The 19,906-nt window shown below is 33.6% G+C and overlaps 1 long non-coding RNA gene across 1 annotated transcript in view; it reads left to right on the top strand.

Moving 5' to 3' along the window:
• Positions 1-2,027: 2,027 nt before the first annotated feature.
• Positions 2,028-19,906, top strand: part of LOC116420612 — a 55,232-nt gene continuing 37,353 nt past the window's right edge. Inside the window, exon 1 of the long non-coding RNA XR_004230980.1 lies at positions 2,028-2,107. This is a non-coding gene — a long non-coding RNA (uncharacterized LOC116420612). The remainder of the gene's footprint in view (positions 2,108-19,906) is intronic.

The following is a 19,906-nucleotide window of genomic DNA, read 5'->3' as shown; positions in this document are numbered from 1 at the left end:
CTAAGTCATTCCTATTTCAAAAGCTTAACTTGTATATGTTTTTGGAGTTAGATATAATAGCCAATCTAATAAGTGTGAAGTAGTATCTCAGAGTTGTTTTAATTTGCATTTCTCTAATTAATGATGATTTAGAGAATTTTTATATGACCAGAGAAAGTTTTAATTTATTTTTCTTTGTTTATCTCTTTTGACCATTTATCAATTGGGAAATGACTTGATTTTTATAAATTCACTAAGTTCTTTATATTTTTGAGAAACAAGGCCTTTATCAGAGATACTTGTTCTAGAAATTCCTTTCCTGTTTTCTTTCTTTATAATTTTGATTGCTTTTATTTGTGCAAAAACTTTTAATTTTATCTAATCAAAATTATCTATCTTATATTTTTTAACGCTCTCTACACCTTTGGTCCTAAATTCGTCCCTTATCCATAAATCTGACAGATGAACTGTTTTATGTAGTCTTTACCTGCTTATGGTATCACTTTTTATGTGTAAAATCATGTATTCATTTTGATCTTTTTTTGGAATACAATATGTGATGTTGGTCTATAAATAGTTCTTGCTATACTGTTTTCCAGTTTTAATTGCAGTTTTTTGTCAACTAATGAATTTTTCTTTCAAAAGCTTGTATTGTTGAATTTGTCATATACTAGGTTACTACTTTGATTTATTATGTGTGATTTGTATTTAATCGATTCTTCTGACTCACTAATTTCTTTCTTAGCCAGTACCAGATTGTTTGGATTATTACTTTTTAATATAAATTTGAGATTTGCTACAGCTAGACCATTTTCCTTTACATTTTCCTTGATTCATTTTATATTCCTGACCTTTTGTTCTTCCAGATGAATTTACTTATTATTTTTCTAGCTCTTTAAAATGATTTTTTAATAGTTTGATTGTGTGGTATCAAATAAATAGATCAGTTTAGATAGGATTATTATCTTTTAAGATTAAGTTATTTAATTTCCAATTAAGTTTTTAATCTCTTCTTCCATTTTCCATTATTGAATGCAATTTTTATTTCATGGTGATGGGAAAAGAGTGCATTTAATCTTTCTGCTTTTCTGAATTTGGTTGTGAGAATTTTAGGGGCTAATATACATGGTCAGTAAGATATCATTTCCTTATATTTTTAATTGAATCTTTTTTTGCTTTTGCTCTGAAACCATAATTACTATGCCTGCTTTCTTTGCTTCAATTGAAGCATAATAAATCCTGTTCTAGCCCCTTACTTTTACCTTGTATGTATCTCCCTTCTTCAAATGTTTCTTGTAAACAAAATATTGTCGAATTCTGGTTTTTGATCTATTCTTCCATTTACTTCTTTTTTTATGTGTGAGTTTATCCCAATCACATTTATAGTTATGGTAAATATATATTTCCTTCCATGCTATTTTCCCCTTATTTATTACTATTTTCTTTTACCCTCCCCCCCACTATTTCCTTCCTCACAAATGTTTTACTTCTACTTACTACCTTCTTCAATTTATCCTCTCTTTTATCAATCCTCCTTTCCCCTTCTATAATCTCATCTCATTTAGATGGTTTGTAGAGGGTGGAACTTTGGAGAAGTATACTTGAAACAAGGTGTTAACTCAGTGGAATTGATGAGACAATGGTTATCTAGTTTACATATACTTAATACTTAGTATGGTGATGTAATAATTGTACAATTGATGTACTTGTAATAGGGTATTTAAACTGGAGCCAAAGTCAGTCACAGACATTCTATCTTTAACCTTCATCTTGGTGGCTCTCCTGCTTCCTGAACTAAGATCAGACTGCAGACTGGCAGAATGCTGGGAGAGGAGACTAGGTCAGACTATGACAGATACAGATTGTGACGGGGACAATAAAGACTTTGGACTTTATTCCTAACTATTCTCGTGGTGATTATTCTGCTGAGATCAAGGCTGGTCTCAAGACCCTCCAGAAAGCTAGCCTGGACATTACATTGGTTGGTTGTTATCCTTTGTTCTAGAAGAGGAATGAAATGACATCATTATGTTAGAATGGAATTTTAGTGTTCAACTGTTGCTGATCAGAACAATAAAAGCTTGGAGTGCTCTGCCATAGGTTGGACACAAATAGTTCATATAAACATGTAAGGTGACTTCTCTAATTTCTTCTGGGATAATGCTTTGCTATTTTTGTTGGCTCTTTCTTCCAATAACTCATTTAACTTCTCTAAGAATCTAAATGTTATACTACTTGGTCCACATATGTTTTGTGTTGATATTAATTCATAATCTATGGTACCTTTTAGCAAGATGTAATTTCCTTCTGTTATCTCTTTTAAATAGATCTATATTTGCTTTTCCTTTGTCTGAGATCAGAATTGCTACCCCCTTCTTTTCTTTTTTTTCCCTATTTGTTTTTATTAACTTCAACTGAAGTATACTAGATTCTGCTCCAGCCTTTTATCTTTACTCTGTGTGTATCTAACTTCAAATGTGTTTCTTGTAAACAACATACCCTAAGATTCTGTTTTTTAATCAACTCTGAAAACTACTTCTGTTTTATGAGAAAGTTCATCAGATTCACTTTTACTGTCAGGATTACTTACTTCCATCTTATTTTCCCCCATTTATACTTTTTTCTTTTATCCTATCCTTCCTTACCAGTGTTTTTTTCTGACAACTCCCTTCCTCTGCCCCACCTCCTATCAGCCTCCCTTTCCCTTTCCCTTTCCCTTCCCCTTTTCCTACTCACCTACTTACCTCCCCTGCCTACCTACATGTGCATGTTATTCCCTCTTTGAGTCAATTCTAATGGCAGTAAGATTCAAACAATGTTCACCCCTTTCCTTCTTTCCCTCTATTATCATAAGTCTTTTGGACCTCTTCATGTGATGTAATTTAACCTATTCTCCTTCCCTCTTTCCTTTTCTTTCAGTACAATCTGATTTTTTTATCTCTTCTCTTTAATTTTTTTATATCATCACATCAAAGAAAACCTATACTTACACCCTCTGTCTATGTATATACCCTTTCTAACTGCTCTAATGAAGATGTAATTCTCGAGTTGCAAGTATAATCTTCTCATGTAGGGATATAGTTTAATCTTATTGGATAACTTTTTTTTCTTTCCTGTTACCTTTTTATATTTCTCTTGAGTCTTGTATTTAAAGATGGAATTTTCTGTTCAGTTCTGGTGTTTTCTCCAAGATAGTCTGAAGGTCCCCTATTTCTTTGAATATTCATCTTTTCCCCTGAAATATTTTATTCAGTTTTGCTGAAGATATGATTCTTGGTTGTAATCTAAGAACCTTTGCCTTCCAGAATATCATATTTTAAGCCCTTCAATCTTTTAATGTAGAACTGCTAAATCCTGTGTAATCTTGATTGTGGCTTCTTGATATTTGAATTGTTTCTTTCTGGCTACTTACAGTATTTTGTCTTGACCTGATAAATCTGGAATTTGGCTACAGTATTATTTGGAGTTTTCATTTTGGGATCTCTTTCAGTAGGTCATTGGTAGACTCTTTCAGTGACTATAGCTTTTGTTTTTATATCCTTAGTTTCTTAATATGTCATTTTCCTCACTCCTCCTTAGGAAATCATTCCTTATAACAATTGATATTTAAAACAGAAAGATAAAAACTAGAGCAGTTCAACAAAAATTAACTAACACATTAGTTGAGTCTGAATGTATAAAAAATATTCTACACATCATCCCCAACCTCTGAAAAGAAGGGAAGAATTTCCCCATCCATTCTCCAGAACAAGTATAGTAGTCATTATGATTACAATCTTCAGACTCATGCACCCTTGATTTTCCTCAACTGCTTCTTTGTATTTTGTGAAGTGATACTGCTCATATTCTTCATATTATTCTCACATTCTCTGTATTATTTTAGAAGCAAGTTTGTATTCTTATCCATTTTGATTGGCTGCCAATTCTCTTCATTTACCATGGGGATCCGATACTTGCTGGTTAAGCCAGCTTCTAGGCTCTTTTGTTCTCCTTGATAAAGTTGGACAAAGTTGCTTAGGAAATAGTGAAAATCTTTAAATAATTTAATTTTAAAGCCAATAGCTTGTTTAAGTAATTAGCCTTAATTTCATGACAAATTTTATTATTTTTTCTTTTATTCCAGCACTGATTTTAATCTCTACTTACATGTGGATGTGGGTAGATATCTGAATTTTTACTTTACCTACCTACATACTTACCTGTCTGATTCAGAAATGGCTCCCACATTGAAAACCAGATTTTTCCTCTCCATTAATGAATCTGTGTCTCAGTCCTGCCCTGGCTGAGTTTGTCCTAGCTTATATGCTCTATTCTAATTACATCATCATAGGTGTGAATCTTGTGGAACTATATTAAGTACATGTACTGAACTAGAGAACTATTAATCACATGTTAAACTAGATAACCATTGTATTATCAATTGCACCAGCTTAACACCTTGTAAGAATCTTTGTTTCAGAGTTCTGGCTCATAACAGATAAGGATATCCCATTTATATTATCAATAGCAAAATCCAGTTTTTTTGTTATATCTGGATGTATATAGAGCATCTGTCCTGGAGTCAGGAAAACCTAATCTTAAACCTAGTGTCAGATACTTACTTATAATTATGAATAAGCCACTTAATTTGCTTACCTCAGTTTCCTCAACTGTATAATGGGGATAATAATATCCATCTCACTAAGTTGTGAGAATCAAATGGGATATTTGTAAAGTTCTTAGCACAGTACTTGGGACATAGTAGATACTTTCCCCCTCACCTGACACTTAATACTATCTACCCACTTCTGAAATTTTGCTGCAATCATTGCAGAAACAAGAACTGGATGAGACGGAGAGCCACAAAATTCACAACTGATGATTCAATCAATTGTTGATAAGCATCTTTATGTTTAATTAGGCTAGACCTTGGAAGGCAAATATAATCTCTATTTGGGACCTTATTTGAAGCATTTCCAAAAGAGCTTCTGAGGATTATATTTAACAGGTATAATCAGATAAGATAAGAGTTGCTTTTCACTAGGATGAGGTATCAGAATAGAGCACAGAGGGTTATCAGGATGAAAACAAGAGAATGTCAAAAGAAGAAGGTATTTTGGAAAGAAGCTTACTATAGGGTCATGGGAAGAAAATTAATGTCCAAACAGCATTTATAAAACAGGGAGGAACAAAAGTATTGCAAATACTATGAGGGTAAAAGTCTGGTAGAGGAGGCAAGGAATGGGACGTCATTATGGTTTTAAAAGTAAAAAGTGAAGACAATCCTCTTATTTTACAGACAAGGAAACTGAAATTCAGAGAAGTTAATTAACTTGTCATATATAGGTAATTAACACCAAAGGAAGAATTTGAACATGAGTGAACTACTTTTTTTTTTTTTTTTGCATAGTATCATAGTATATGGAATCATATATCATATCATAGTAAATGGAATCAGACAGAATCTGTCCAAGTTTAGGTTGCTGGAAACAGAATAGTTTCTTGTAAGACTTAGTCACAGTTGAAATTGGCACTTTCTTTCTTATACTGATTTAGGCTTTCAAGTGTGACCTATGTGTATACCCTTAACTCCTCAAATATGTGGCTCACCAACCTTCTCCTTTCAATTCCCAGCTTTCAAATCTCTTGTACTTCCAGATCTGCTCCCAGTATTCTCTGCTCTTTACTACTGACCTCAGGAGTCAGGAAGAGCCATTATCACGATTTCCCACATCAGCCCCTGTGACTCCAGTTTTCTTAAATGTCTGCTTCTGGCTTCTCAGTTCCCTGACTTCCTTATAATTGATTTTGTTCATTTGTGGAAGGTTTTAAGTAAACAGAGTGTGACCATTTGCAATAATGCAACCATGCAGCAATAAAAACACTTCTTAGGCACTTGGGACCATGAGGTGCTATAGGAAAGTTTTAATAATGAGAATGACTCATCTAGGTGAAGTTGAAGCAAAGTAGACAAACCACACTACACAAATTATTTCCCCTGTTTTCTAATGCAAAACTATTACTTATATGCCATACCCTTTCTCCACAACTTGGCACTGCCATTCCCTTTCATAGCTTATGAAAATTAAAGCTATTTGTACATAATTTCTTATGTTTATAGAACTTTATATATGAAAATTTATCAATCTGACTACACCACTCATCAGTATCAAAAATGATCACAATTTTTCAAAATATATTATTTGTGTCGCTATCCTATCTATCTTCCACCTATCCAATGGATTGGAGACTACTTCTCATTTTTAAAATATTCGTTGCATATAAATGTAGCCTTGAGCATATTAATTTGTTCAGAAAGGTAAGAAGCACAGGAAATAGAACATCAGACTTGAATTCAGGCAGGCCTGGGTTCAAAACCTACCTCAGACACTAACTTTTTGATTGAGGAAATCACTTAATCTCTCTCACTCTCAATTTCTATATTTGTAAAGTGGGATAATTATAGCACTTAACCATACAAGGTTGTTATGTGGATCAAATAGGATTATAAAAGCAAAATATTTTGCAAACTTTGAAGCACTTTATAAATTCTAGCTATTAACACTATTTTTGTACTGCATAATCAATCATTGATCAATAATCAAAAATTCAATTAGAATTTATTAAAAGCTTAATTTTTTCCAGGAAAGATGTTAGATGCTGGGAATATTTCCTGTCCTCACTAAAGTGAGAACCAACTTTCACGTTCCAGCTTGCAAGAAGCACATCCCAAAGCCTGAAAGTGAATGCCCACTAGCCATTGCCAATGAATTTGCTCTCATTCACTTCTACTTTGCCCAGTTTTACCACTGATAGCTAGCAAACTATAATGTTTAATTCTCTCAGTCTCAGGAATACTCAGCCCTAGTTGTGTTTATGAGTAAAATAGCCCCATCCTAACCATCATGTACCATTAATATTTTTACAATATTTTTATTCACTTCAACTCTACCTTTCTAATGTTCTATTCCAGACCTGCCCATCCTTTACACTCATTGTTTCCATTTTTTCTTTAAGAAACTTCTCAACATTCTAGACTTTTAACTCCTGTGCTCTTTCCATATTCTGGCACTCACAGAGAAATGGTCCTTTCCAGATGTCATGGCATCCCTAGCCACCCCTTTCAGTCTTTGTTACATCTTTTTATATGTCCCTCTGACTTCCATAGAGGGGAAGCCAGTTTATTCCCTCCTTCTTACTATAACTTAGATTCATCAGTATCCTCCATCCTCCAGCAACAACCTCTCTTCTTTCCCTTTAGGGGGTCATTATCCAAATTTATTGTTAATCTATCTCCTTAGAGACAGTTATCTACTGTTAGCCAAGTAGTTCTCCCTCCTTTCTTAATGGTTCAATTCCAGGGTAACAATTTTCTTCTCCACCCAAACTTCTAATGTTCTGTTGTACACTGCTAAGGTCTTAAACATACATTGATATATTTTCAAAAATCCTAATTTCCTAGTTTCTCAGTCTATTAAATTCACATGAGCTATTCCTCCATCCATTCAGCCACACATAGGGGTGATCAAACCCTTTCTGGTGCCATCAACCACAAATGTTTACTTTCTTTGGTATTCTTTAATCTGATGATAACCACCTAACATAACATTACTCTGTGCCTTACTCATCCTAAATTTACTCATCACTATCACTCTGACCTCCTTTCTCTTCAATCCTCCATGCTCTAACATTCCTTTTCCATCTTCACTTCCATTCCTCTCCAGTCTCTTTTTAGGTAACCAGATTTACTTTATATTATTCTTTATCCTCTATAAAATGCAATGGTTCTCAAAAGTGATTCAGATTTCTTTGGGAATTCCTGAAGCCCTTTCCAAGTGTCTTTTGTGAAATCAAAAAACTGTTTTCATAATAATATTGCAACATTTAAATTTTTACACACAATAAATATCGATAGATATAATACACATGAAGAAAAAAATTTTAGGAGGAACTTAATAATTTTTGAGTGTAAAGGAATTTCCAAGACCAAAAGGTTTAATAACTACTACTATAATGTCTAACTAATGCTCCTTTGTCTTATTATCAACTGCATTTTATGCATGCCCATTATTGCATATAAAAACATGGCTTTTTAAAGTAAAATAACATTATTGCAATCTTCTAGTCACCTTTCCCACACCTTTTGAAGTGCTACTAAATAGTGCCAAGACAAGTCTTACACCTGAACCTCACACAAACAAGACTACTGTATTCGCTACCAAATGATGTAACCTATTTGTAAGTGGCCCATCACAGGAGAAAGAAAGTCTTTTTATTCTTTTTCTGATTTTCTATCCCATTTCAAACAACTGTTTGAAACCTTTTCTCTTCACAAATCTTTCAAAATATTCCCTTCCCCCAACCATTTGGATCAACTTCACTATGGACATAAAGACACTGGACTATGAACCCCTTTTTTCTTTTTTTCCACTTGGAAATAGTGCCCCATTTTTCCTGCTGTCCCCAAGTCTTCAAATATAGGTCCTTTATACATTGTCTTACCCTACCTTTTGAATGAAGATAATTTGGATTCTCCAAGATTTGAATTCTCGTCTGCCTCAAAATTACCCTGTATGTATTTTACGTATATCTATATCTATATCTTAGTTTGTTTAACAGAACATAAGCTTCTTGAGAGCAATTTTTAAAAAATTTTTACCTTTGCCCACCACAATGCCTGCAATATAGTAGGTATTTAATAAATGACTGGTGATAAATTGATTGACAAACATGAACTAATCTCTGCTCTAAGTAAAAAATTTAAATATATATGCTTCTTAAGTTAAATATATCATAATTATAACTTATACATCATTTCTTGTGAAGAATTTGTTTAGTAATATACTGAAGCTCTCTTATGTCAACTGTATTTATCACCCATTGACTTAGCCTAATTTTAAGTTTATTCTCATCATGCTGTGTTCCATGATTCTCAAGCAAGAAATATGAAATTAAAAAGATTCTTGATAAATTCTTGTTATTATTTGTATTAAAAATTAGCTTTTGTGGCACCCAGTCACTTACAATTATTGAAATTGCATCTAATTTCTTGATGACATATAATCTGATTCCTTCCCCTTCACTTTTATGATTTTCCCCTTGTTTGCCTTTATGTAATGATACTATATATCAGGGGTCTCTAAACTATATCCTTTCCCTGCTTTATTTGGAACTAAATGCTAAGAATGGTTTTTACCTTTTAAAATACAATAAAACTTTATTTTAAAAAGTCTAAACTATTCTTTGCTTATTGGCCATATCAAAACAGATGGCAGCCTGGATTTGGCCCACAGGCTGCAGTTTAACAATCCATTTATAGATGAAATGACTATCCATGCAACTTTGTATTATAGCTTCTATAATATGCATTCTTTGTTCATGTCATTTACCCCCCTCCCCTGCCATGGTTGGGCAGACCAATTTTGAGATTTAAAGGTTATCTTTCTTTTTAATATATCTATAGCTTAGAATTTTTTCAAATTAAAGTCTTTCATTTATAAAAGATATGCATGAGTAATTTTTCAACATTGACCCCTGCAAAACTTTTTGTTCCAAATTTTTTCCTCCTTCTCCTCCATGCCCTCCCCTATATGGCAGGTAAATATATTAAAATATATGTCAAATCCAATATATGTATATATATACATGTTTATACAGTTATCTTGCTGCACAAGAAAAATCAGGTCAAGAAGGAAAAAAAAACTAAGAAAACAAATTGCAAGCAAACAACAACAGAGAAGGAAAATTCTATGTTATGATCCACACTCAGTTCTCTCAGTCCTCTCTCTAGGTGTAGATGGTTCTCTCCATAAAAAGTCTATTGGAACTGGCCTAAATTATCTCATTGTTGGAAAGAGTTACTTCCATCAGAATTGATCATTGTATAATCTTGCTGTTGCTGTGTACAATGTTCTCCTGGTTCTGCTCATTTCACTCAGCATCAGTTCATGTAAGTCTCTCCAGGCCTCTCTGAAATCCTCCTGCTGGTCATTTCTTACAGAACAATAATATTCCATAATATTCATATACCACAATTTATTCAGCCATTCTCCAATAGATGGGCATCCCCTCAGTTTCTAGTTTCTGGCCACTAGAAAGAGAGCTGCCACAAACATTCTTGTATATACAGGTCTCTTTCCCTTCTTTAAGATCTCTTTGGGATCAAAGAGTTTCCCCATCTGTAAAATCATAGGTTCAGTCTTCTCCAAAAATGCAAGGCATTAAAAATAAAAAAAAATTAAAATAATTTATAACAAATAAACAACAATTGCCTGGGTAACAATGCTGGGTCAAAGGGTATAAGTTGGATAGCTCTTTGGGCATAATTCCAAACTACTCTCCAGAATGGTTGGATGTATTCACAATTCCACCAACAATGTAAGTGGCCCAGTATTCCCACATCCCTCCAACATTTGTCATTATCGTTTCCTGTCAACTTAGATAATCTGAGAGATGTGTAGTGGTATCTCAGAGTTGTCTTAATTTGCATTTCTCTGATTTGCAAAAATGCAAATAAAGATGGCCAGCTGTACCATACCTAAAACTATATTATAAACATTTTGTGGTTCAAGAAATCAGTGCAAATAGTACAATATCACTAACAAATTAAAAAATATGAAGAGCCTCACCAAAAAGAAGGGAACATTTCTATTCTATTTGGACTTGACACACGGCATATTCTATTACATTGTCAAAACCTTTGGTAGGCATATGTGTTCATGTCTTATGTCTTCCTATATGTCCTAAGATACTTATTGGCTAGAATACAAGTTTCTTGATAGGGATAGCTTAATTTTGAAATTTTATTATATTATTATTGATTATTAAATGTATACAATAAATAATACAATTATCATTTATTTGTTATAAATTATTTTTATTTTTTTTTTAATTTTTAATGCCTTGCATTTTTGGAGAAGACTGAACCTGTGATTTTACAGATGGGAAAACTCTCTACCAATGTATACAGGAATTTCTTCTCATTCTTAGAGAACTGTTTGGAGACACTGGGATATTAACTTATCTAGATCTCTTGTCACTACAAGACTGGCTCTCTGTACATTTGACTGTCTTTTTTTTCTTCTTTTTTAATGAAACCTTTTTATTTCAAAATATATACATGGATAATTTTCAGCATTCACCCTTCCAAAACCTTGTGTTCTAATTTTTTCCCTCCCTTCCTCCCACCCTGTCTCCTAAGATGGCAAGTAATTCAATATGTATTAAATATGTGCAATTCTTCTATACATATGTCCACAAATATCATGCTGCACAAAAAAAATTAGAACAAAAAAGAAAAAATAATGAGAAAGAAAACAAAATGCAAGCAAACAATAACTAAAAGAGTGAAAACACTATGTTGTGGTCCACATTTAGTTCCCACTGTCCTCTCTCTGAGTGCAGATGGCTTTCTTTATCACAAAACCATCAAAACTGGCCCAAATCACCTCATTGTTGATGAGAGCCATGTCTATCAGAACTGATCATCATATAATTTTGCTGATGCTGTGTACAATGATCTTCCCTAATGAATATTGATGCAAAAAAATCTTAAATAAAATATTAGCAGAAAGATTACAGCAAGTTATCCCCAGGATAATACACCATGACCAAGTAGGATTCATACCAGAAATGCAGGGTTGGTTCAATATTAGGAAAATAATTAGCATAATTTACTATATCAATAACCAAACTAATAAAAATCATATGATTATCTAATAGATGAAGAAAAAACATTTGATAAAATCTAACACCCATTTCTATTAAAAAACACTAGAGAGTTTGGAACAAATGGAGTTTTCCTTAAAATTATCAGTAGCATCTTTTTAAAACCATCAGCAAACATCATCTGTAATGGGGACAAATTGGAACCTTCCCAACTAAATTGAGGTGAAACAAGGTGGCCCACTATTACTATTGCTATTCAATATTGTATTAGAATGTTAGCTTTGGTAACAAGAGAAGAAAAAAGATTAAAGGAATTAGAGTAGGACACCAAACTATCATTCTTTGCAGATGATATAAACTACTAGAAACAATTTACAACTTTAGCAGAGGTGCAGGATAATAAATCCATATAAGTCATCAGCATTTTTATATATTACCAACAAAATTCAATAGATACAAAGAAAAATTCCATTTAAAATAACCATAGATAATATAAAATATTTGAGAAGATACCTGCCAAGGCAAAGTCTGGAACTATATGAATACAATTACAAAACACTTTCCCCACAAATAAAGTCAGATGGAATCAATTGGAAAAATATCAAGTGCTCATGAGTAGGCTAAGTGAATATAATAACAATGACAATATTACCTAAATTAATCTACTTATTCAATGCCATGCCAATCAAATTTCCAAGAAATTATTTTACAAAGCTAGAAAAAATAATAATGTTCATCTGGAATAATAAAAGGTAAAAGATTTCAAGAGAATTAATGAAAAAAATGCAAATAAAGATGGCCAGCTGTACCATACCTAAAACTATATTATAAAGCAGCAGTCATCAAAACCATTTGGTACTGGCTAAGAAATAGAATAATTTACAGTGGAATGGGTTAGGTTCACAGGATAAAATAGTCAATGATTACAGTAATTTAGTGTTTGGCAAATCCAAAGATCCCAGCTTTTGGGATAAGAACTATTTGACAAAAACTGTTGGGAAATTTGGAAATTAGTATGGCAGAAATTAAGCATTGACTCAAACTTAACATCATTTACTAAGATAAAGTTTAAATTGGTTCATGATTTAGACATAAAGAGTAATATTATAACCAAATTAGAAGAACAAAGGATAGTTTATCTCTCAGATCTATGGAGAAGGAAGGAATTTGTGGCCAAAGAAGAACTGGAGTACATTATTGAATACAAAATAGATACTTTTGGTTATATTAAGTTAAAAAGTTTTTATACAAAAAAAAAAAAAAACAAAGCACACAAGATTAGAAGAAAACAGTAAACTGGGAAGAAATTTTTTACATTCAAAGATTCTGATAAAGGCCTCATTTCTAAAATAAAGAGAGAACTGATTCAAATTTATAAGAATTCATGGATTCTTCAATTGATAAATTGTAGAGGGTCACAGTCAGTGGGGAATCTCTGGGTAAGGTATAAGACCCTTCAACCCAGAGGGAACCTGTTAACAATGTCTGGTTCTGTTCCCCAGCTCCCCAGCTCCCCTAAGGGCTCTTGGCCTTCCTGAGAAGTAAGGGGGTAGTGGCAACCTGTGTTGAGATTGAAGCAGAGTGATAGCAGGCGGAAGAATAATACCAGGTGGCAAACTACATACAATAGAAAGTTGTTTATGTGGTCCTACCTATTCAGAGTTGTTTTTGTTACATTATAAAAAGGGGAAAGTCCTTATAAATGGACTCCATTTTTCCACCATCCTTGGGAGTCCCACCTCATCACTTCTCCACTAGGAAGATATATTTAATCCCTATTTTTTCAAATAATTTGCAAAATATTGAAATTGTTCTTTAAATGTTTAGTAGAATTCTCATGTAAATCCATCTGGTCCTGGAGATTTTTCCTTAGGGAATTGATTAATAGTTTGTTCAATTTATTTTTCTAAAATGGGACGATTTAAGTAATTTATTTCCTCCTCTGTACCTCTCTTCTTGAACAAAAGCTAAAATCAAATAAAAACTATACAAAATGGGATAGCAATGACAAAAGAATGGGAAGGAGAACTGATAGCCTAGAACAGACAATGGGAAACCATACTCAAGAACTGGATGTCTTGAAATTTAGACTTAGACAAACAGAAGACATCTCAATAAGACAAAAATAGTTAAACACAATAAAAAAAACTAAATAAAACAAGAAAATGTAAGAAAAATAACATGTTTAAATGACCTGGAAAAATAAGTCTAAGAGAGATAACATGAGAATTATTGGACTATCTAGAAATCATGACCTCAAAGAAGATTTTATATCTTATTTCCTTGAACAAAGGGGGACCAGACTTATAATTTCATTAATGTAAGGAGATGGTAGTTAGAAATTTCCTTTATCAATATATACTGGACACTTCTCTGCAATTCACAGTCTTAGAAAATTGATGAGATCTAGGTTTTTGATATTTTTTATTTTTATTATACATTTTTTATTATAGCTTTTTATGTACAAAACATATGCATGGGTAATTTTTCAACACTGACCCTTGCAAAAACTTCTGTTTCAACTCTTCCCATCCTTCCTTCCACCCCCTTACTTAGATGGTAGGTAGTCCCATACATGTTAACTATGTTAAATATAATATATGTATACATATTTATACAGTTATCTTGTGGCACAGAAAGATTGGATTTAGAAAGAAGGTAAAAAATAATCTGAGAAGAAAAAACAAAAATGCAAACAAACAATAACAGAAAGAGTGGAAATGTTATGTTGTGCTCCATACTCATTTCCCAGTGTTCTTTCTCTGGATATAGCTGGTTCTGTTCATCATTGATCAATTGGAACTGGAGATTTAATAGATTAAATAGTTTTCCTGGGGTCATATGATCAATATATTAAAAAGGTAAGACTTGAACTCAAGGTGTGGTGGCTTTGAAGCCAGTTCTTGATCTACTATTCTACATTGTCTTTCTCTTTGCACCAAGTGCGCACTAAACAAATATTTAATAGAAATAAATTGAATCTTTGGTTGCATTTCTAGTGGAATCTGTTAAATATCTTAACACATGTATTAGAGATACTCCTGGAAGAGGGCCTTTAAGCTTGCATTTTGCTCATATTGAAGCTCATCCTTTATTTTTGTTTTAAATTAGCAAACAACACAGAAGGATTTTTTATTTTCTTTTTGGCCCCTCTGCAGTAGAGATATTTTTGAATCCCTCTGGAGAACAAGAGAAGGAATGGCATAAATAAAATATACCATTAGGCCCTGGGGATGCTCAAACCGAAAAGCAGACAGATGTGTGGGAAAGACAGCACTGACACACAGCTGTCCACAGTTGTTAATTATGTTGGCAAATTCCCTGGTTATTTAGGCATTGTTGTAATGTCTCCATGATGGTTGTGAATGCTGTTTGACAACAAATGCTCATGTTTCTTCTTTTCTTAACTCTCCACTTATCCCCCATCAGAATGTAAGCTCCTTGAGGGAATTTTTAAAATTGATTTTTCCTGGTACACATTAGAAGCCTAATATATGGTATTTAGTTAATTGATGGATAATTATAAAAGATAGACCCCTTGATTGTGGACTACATGGTATGTGAAAAATATTATTCACAGAGTAATTTAGTATCTGCAGATTTTAATAGAGGAAAGCAGCAAGATCTAAATCATAGTAGTTTTGAGTGTGTTTGTAACTGAGGTGCTCTGAGGTCTAGATATTAAGAGCCTGATGGTTTCTGAGTAAACATGGATCTGGACAAGACGGAGACTCATATGCCCTCCTGAATTTTGAATATTGAGATTGTGTGTAGCTCTGGGAGCTGGTACTTTATAATAGACATTAATTGTCTGAGAGAAGAGAAGAGAGAAGAGAAGAGTAAACCTTATGGGTTCAATAACACTTAGAACTTGGAGAATGACTGTGAAATGAGTAAAAGTGATCCTATAATGCTTTAGACTCTTCTAAAGGAAGTGCTTGGGTTCCCAGGTGTTTAAACTAGGTAAAGGTTGTAATGAGCAAAGTAGACCTAGATAAGAACTGGCTCATGTCCAAAAAAAGGTAAAGTCTGAAATTGTACCAGGAAACTTAAAGGGAAATATACAAGATATTCTTCCATTGCCTCCCAAAACTCTCACTTGATTATATATGTGGAAATACTGTTTATTTGGGCAAATGAGTTTGAAGAAGAGAAAGAAACTCTGGGAAAAGATAAAGAATTTAAAGAATTATAGCTCTAATATATGAGACCTGAGGCACCCCTTTCCCTCACAATTTCATGTCAGCTACACTCAGACCCATTTTTCATATATATTTTATCTTCCATTCTAATCCACAGTTGTAAACTTTCAATGAATTTCACCATATCAAACTAGAAAAAAACATAACTTCAAAGCAAAAAGTATTTACAATAAAATTCAAATTTGTTAATAAAATAATTTAATATTTTTAGTATTGTTCCAAATCTATTCTTTCCCTATGGATATTGTCAAGGAATACTAACCATTTTGTCTCCCCAGTCCCATAGGAGAGGCATGTATCAGTTTATTCACAAAATTGCTAGGGAACTTTGGGATTTTTAACATAGGGCTACAGGCTAGATCCCAGAGCTCATAGCATTAAAACTAGATGATCACTGAAACTTGGGATCACAGTCAAGATCAAAGTCAAGATGAAAACCTGGAGCTCAGGACATTGTTACTTGTCCCCATGTGCTAACTGTCCTGAAAAATCAATGTCTCATCAGCTTCTGCTTGAGAGATGATCTTAGTCTCTTATACATTGAAGGCAGCCCTAACCAATTATTGTCAAGCTAAGTAAACATCATCATAATATGGATATTAAAAACAGTCTGGGGAGAGAATAGAGTCCAGACATTCTCTTAACAAGTGAAGCTTTCACTTATTCCCCAAATCTTCTGGGAATTTTGAGATCCTAGAATGAAGATACCCAATTATAGATTATAAAATTAATCTTCTGGACAAGGAGACTGAAGTATATTCTTATTCTATACTCTATCTGCCTGTGACCAACAAAAAATGATTCTGGGCAAATGAACTTGGGAAGCAATTGAAAGATTCAACAGGAGATCTGTGGTAGGAAGGAAACCAAAGAAGCTGTAATAGGGAATAGTAAGGATGGGTTTTATATGAATACTGTTGTGGCGAATGATTTCCAGGAGGAGAACATTCTTCCTGTTCAATGAAATATTTTAGCCAAACCAGATCATCTGTGGAGAATGAGTGTTGTTGCCTTTTCTTTTCTTGGTTGTGGCTTCAGAGTGTAGAGTAATACAGGGATCTGATTTTTTTTTAGCTACTGGCTAATAGTAGGGAGATAAGGTTGCAAAACAAACCTCAGCTAAATATTCCATCTTTACGCTTACCCTCTGAAATGCAGAACCCCATATTTATGACAAATTTCCCCTCTTACTCCAGATGATATCTTAAAAGTCCCTTCTCTTAGGCTCCTCCTTAAAATTTATCCAAATATCCAAGATGTTAACTTTTGTTGTTGAGTTATTAAAATATAGGAACCTAGCATTGTTCTGAACAGGATTGGTTTAAATTTTAGGGGAATATACTCCTCTGACATCCTAGTGGCAGCCTCACCATGCTTCTGGATTGATGCTCAGTTCACCTACTCCCTCAGTGTTGATACTTATTTCATCCCTGCATCTTGGATATTCCAATGGCTTTTTAAAGGACAATTTTCCTCATTGTATTATGCAGTGAGTTTAGTCTGCATCTTCCCTGAGTCTTCAAGCACTATTCATGTCAGCACCTGTATATCTTGAGATAAAAGCCTTGAAAAAAAATACTGAGGCTAGAAGTCTTTAAGATAAACCAGAGCTAATGAGGCCAATCTTTAAATACTATAAAGGCTCATCCTTGAACTTGGGCCAGCTGCTGCCTAAGCCCTGTCATTCTGATCTTTTCTTGGCTCCTGATTTCTAACCACTTACAAGATTTTCTTTAACTGTTTGGCAGCCATGGCAATGTATATAAAGAGACTTTTAGAAAGATAAGTCAACTTACCTGATCATCTTCAAGAACCTTTATTGTTAAGAGCATGAATAGCAGATTTAATAGTATTTGTTCATAACATGCGTGATGGGTTAAACTTTTGAATAGTCTCTAAGCCTTTGACCCTCTTTACTTCTTAATCTTGAATATATTTTCCATCATATTTTTTCATAGTTCACCTCTTTCCTTATCTTTGCATTGAAGCAGCTTAGTAATAGGACACACATTGACATAGTTTGGGGGTAAATTTTTCAGTTTCTTAATAGGATTCCTTTAATTCTTTTACTTTAGAAATAGATGTTGGACCATGGTAGAATTTCAGCTTATGTTCTTCATGAGCTTTGCAAATCATGATGTTCTGGTACTTTCTAAAATGATATTTTTGTTCCCTTTGGGCCTATAATGAAATTAAATCTACCAACTCCATAATTTGCTGCTCTCAGGAGAACCTGTGAAGTGTCCTTCCATTTAGATCTAGCTTTATGCCTTTAGGGTTCATTTAAAGGAACAGTATTAATTTAGATGTGATTTAATTCCATTGATAGTGTTTTCGCTCATTGGTGGTTGGATAAAGATATCACATTGAGTACCAATGATTAAATTAATATGTGCAGAAAGTCTTAGAACTGTGATTATTAGTACCTTCTGCCCAATTTGTCACCAATATTTCAATCATTGCAGAAGTAGAAGGTAGGTACATGGTACTGAAGCCATGTAATTAGCTACTACCCTTTCTAGATTAAGCATATTTGCATGAGTTTTAAAAATATATCATTTTAAATTATTACTTTGGAATGGGGAAGAGAAGGAAGGAGGGGAGGAGAGAAAAGAAGGAGGAAAAGAAAGAGGAGGATGAGGAGAAAGAGGAGGAGGACAGGAGAGAGAGGAGGGAGGGGGAGAGAGAATAAATGTCCATTAATTTAAAAAGAAGGTTTTGCATGTACATAAATGTGTATGTGCATATATGTGTGTATTCAGAAGAGAGAGGCAGGATGAAAGCAGAAGTAGAGGAAGAGAGCTATAGGGAGTCTCTGATGCTACTGAATGTAGAAATGACAAGTGTTTCAGCTTTCATATCTACAAAATTGTGTTTCATTCTCTTAGGACTCAGATGAGTTCTCAGAAGATCTAATCTCTGGTAGAATTCCATGTAGCTTTGGAGCTTATTTCTAATGAATTTGCTATTGTCAAACCATCATTGGAAGAAGGGATGTTTTTGGACTGCTAGTACACCTAACCATCTGCATTCTAAACTTGATATGATCCAGTTATATCTTCTCCAAGGACTCTTGTCTTGTGTAAGGAAAAACTAAAACAATGAGTAGATCCAGACAGTGCAGATCTAGAATGTGGTCTTATTTTTCTTGTTCTCAGCTGAGTCCAAATGGAGATGAGTAAGCCCTCATTAGAAATGAAACAAGATTGACTACTGTTTTTGAATGTAGAGTTACATGATTTGAGATTTCAAAACAAAACAAAACAAAATAAAACAAAACCTGGCAAGTCTCATTGGCCAATATTCAAAAACCTATTCAGGGCATCCTTAGCCATCTGTACCCTCCTTTCAGCTTGACCATTGCTGGAAGGGGAAGGCCTGGTTAAGGTTCCTGTGCACATATTGTTTACATTCTACTGAGGCATTTGCAGTCCCATTATCAGAAATGATAGCTTCTGGCGATGAGATGCACGTGTGACAGCTAACTAGGACAGAGCTGTGTGTTTTCTGAAGCTGAGTTTGGGAATAGAAATAATATTTAGAAATATTTTTGAGAATGTTCTTGCCATCACCAAAATTCCTAGAAGTGTCCTTAAGAGGTAGCATTTAATCATAATTGTTAATTTCTGTATCACAGATTTAAGATTTTCACAGTTCTATTTTTCATAGTTCTTTTATTTCGTCCTCACAATAATCCAGGGAGTTAAGTATTTTTATTATCTTGCTTTAGAGATGAGAAAAAGAGATTAGAAAGGTTAGTGACTTTTCCTGGTTTACATAAATAGCAAATGTCTAAAGAAAGATTTGAACTCAGTTTCCCAACTACAGGGTCCAGCGTTCCGTCACCTGCACCACCTAGCTGCCTCAAGAATATTAGTCACATGCTATGAAAAGTATGGGTTTTGGATGAGCTGCCTTAAGATGGCAGCTTCCAATATACTCTGGATAGAATTTCAGATCACCAGACATAGCTTCTGGTTAATTCTTCCATGCACTTTTCAGATGTGCTATTTGTATTCTGGCCAAGACAATGTGACAGCTATAATAATACTGTAATTTTCCCTAACAAAGGCATCTGT

Source organism: Sarcophilus harrisii, chromosome 1 (genome assembly GCF_902635505.1).
Source record: "Sarcophilus harrisii chromosome 1, mSarHar1.11, whole genome shotgun sequence".
NCBI classification, from domain to species: Eukaryota; Metazoa; Chordata; class Mammalia; order Dasyuromorphia; family Dasyuridae; genus Sarcophilus; species Sarcophilus harrisii.
Note: the sequence above shows the minus strand (reverse complement) of the source record. Positions and strands in the feature narration are given on the sequence as shown.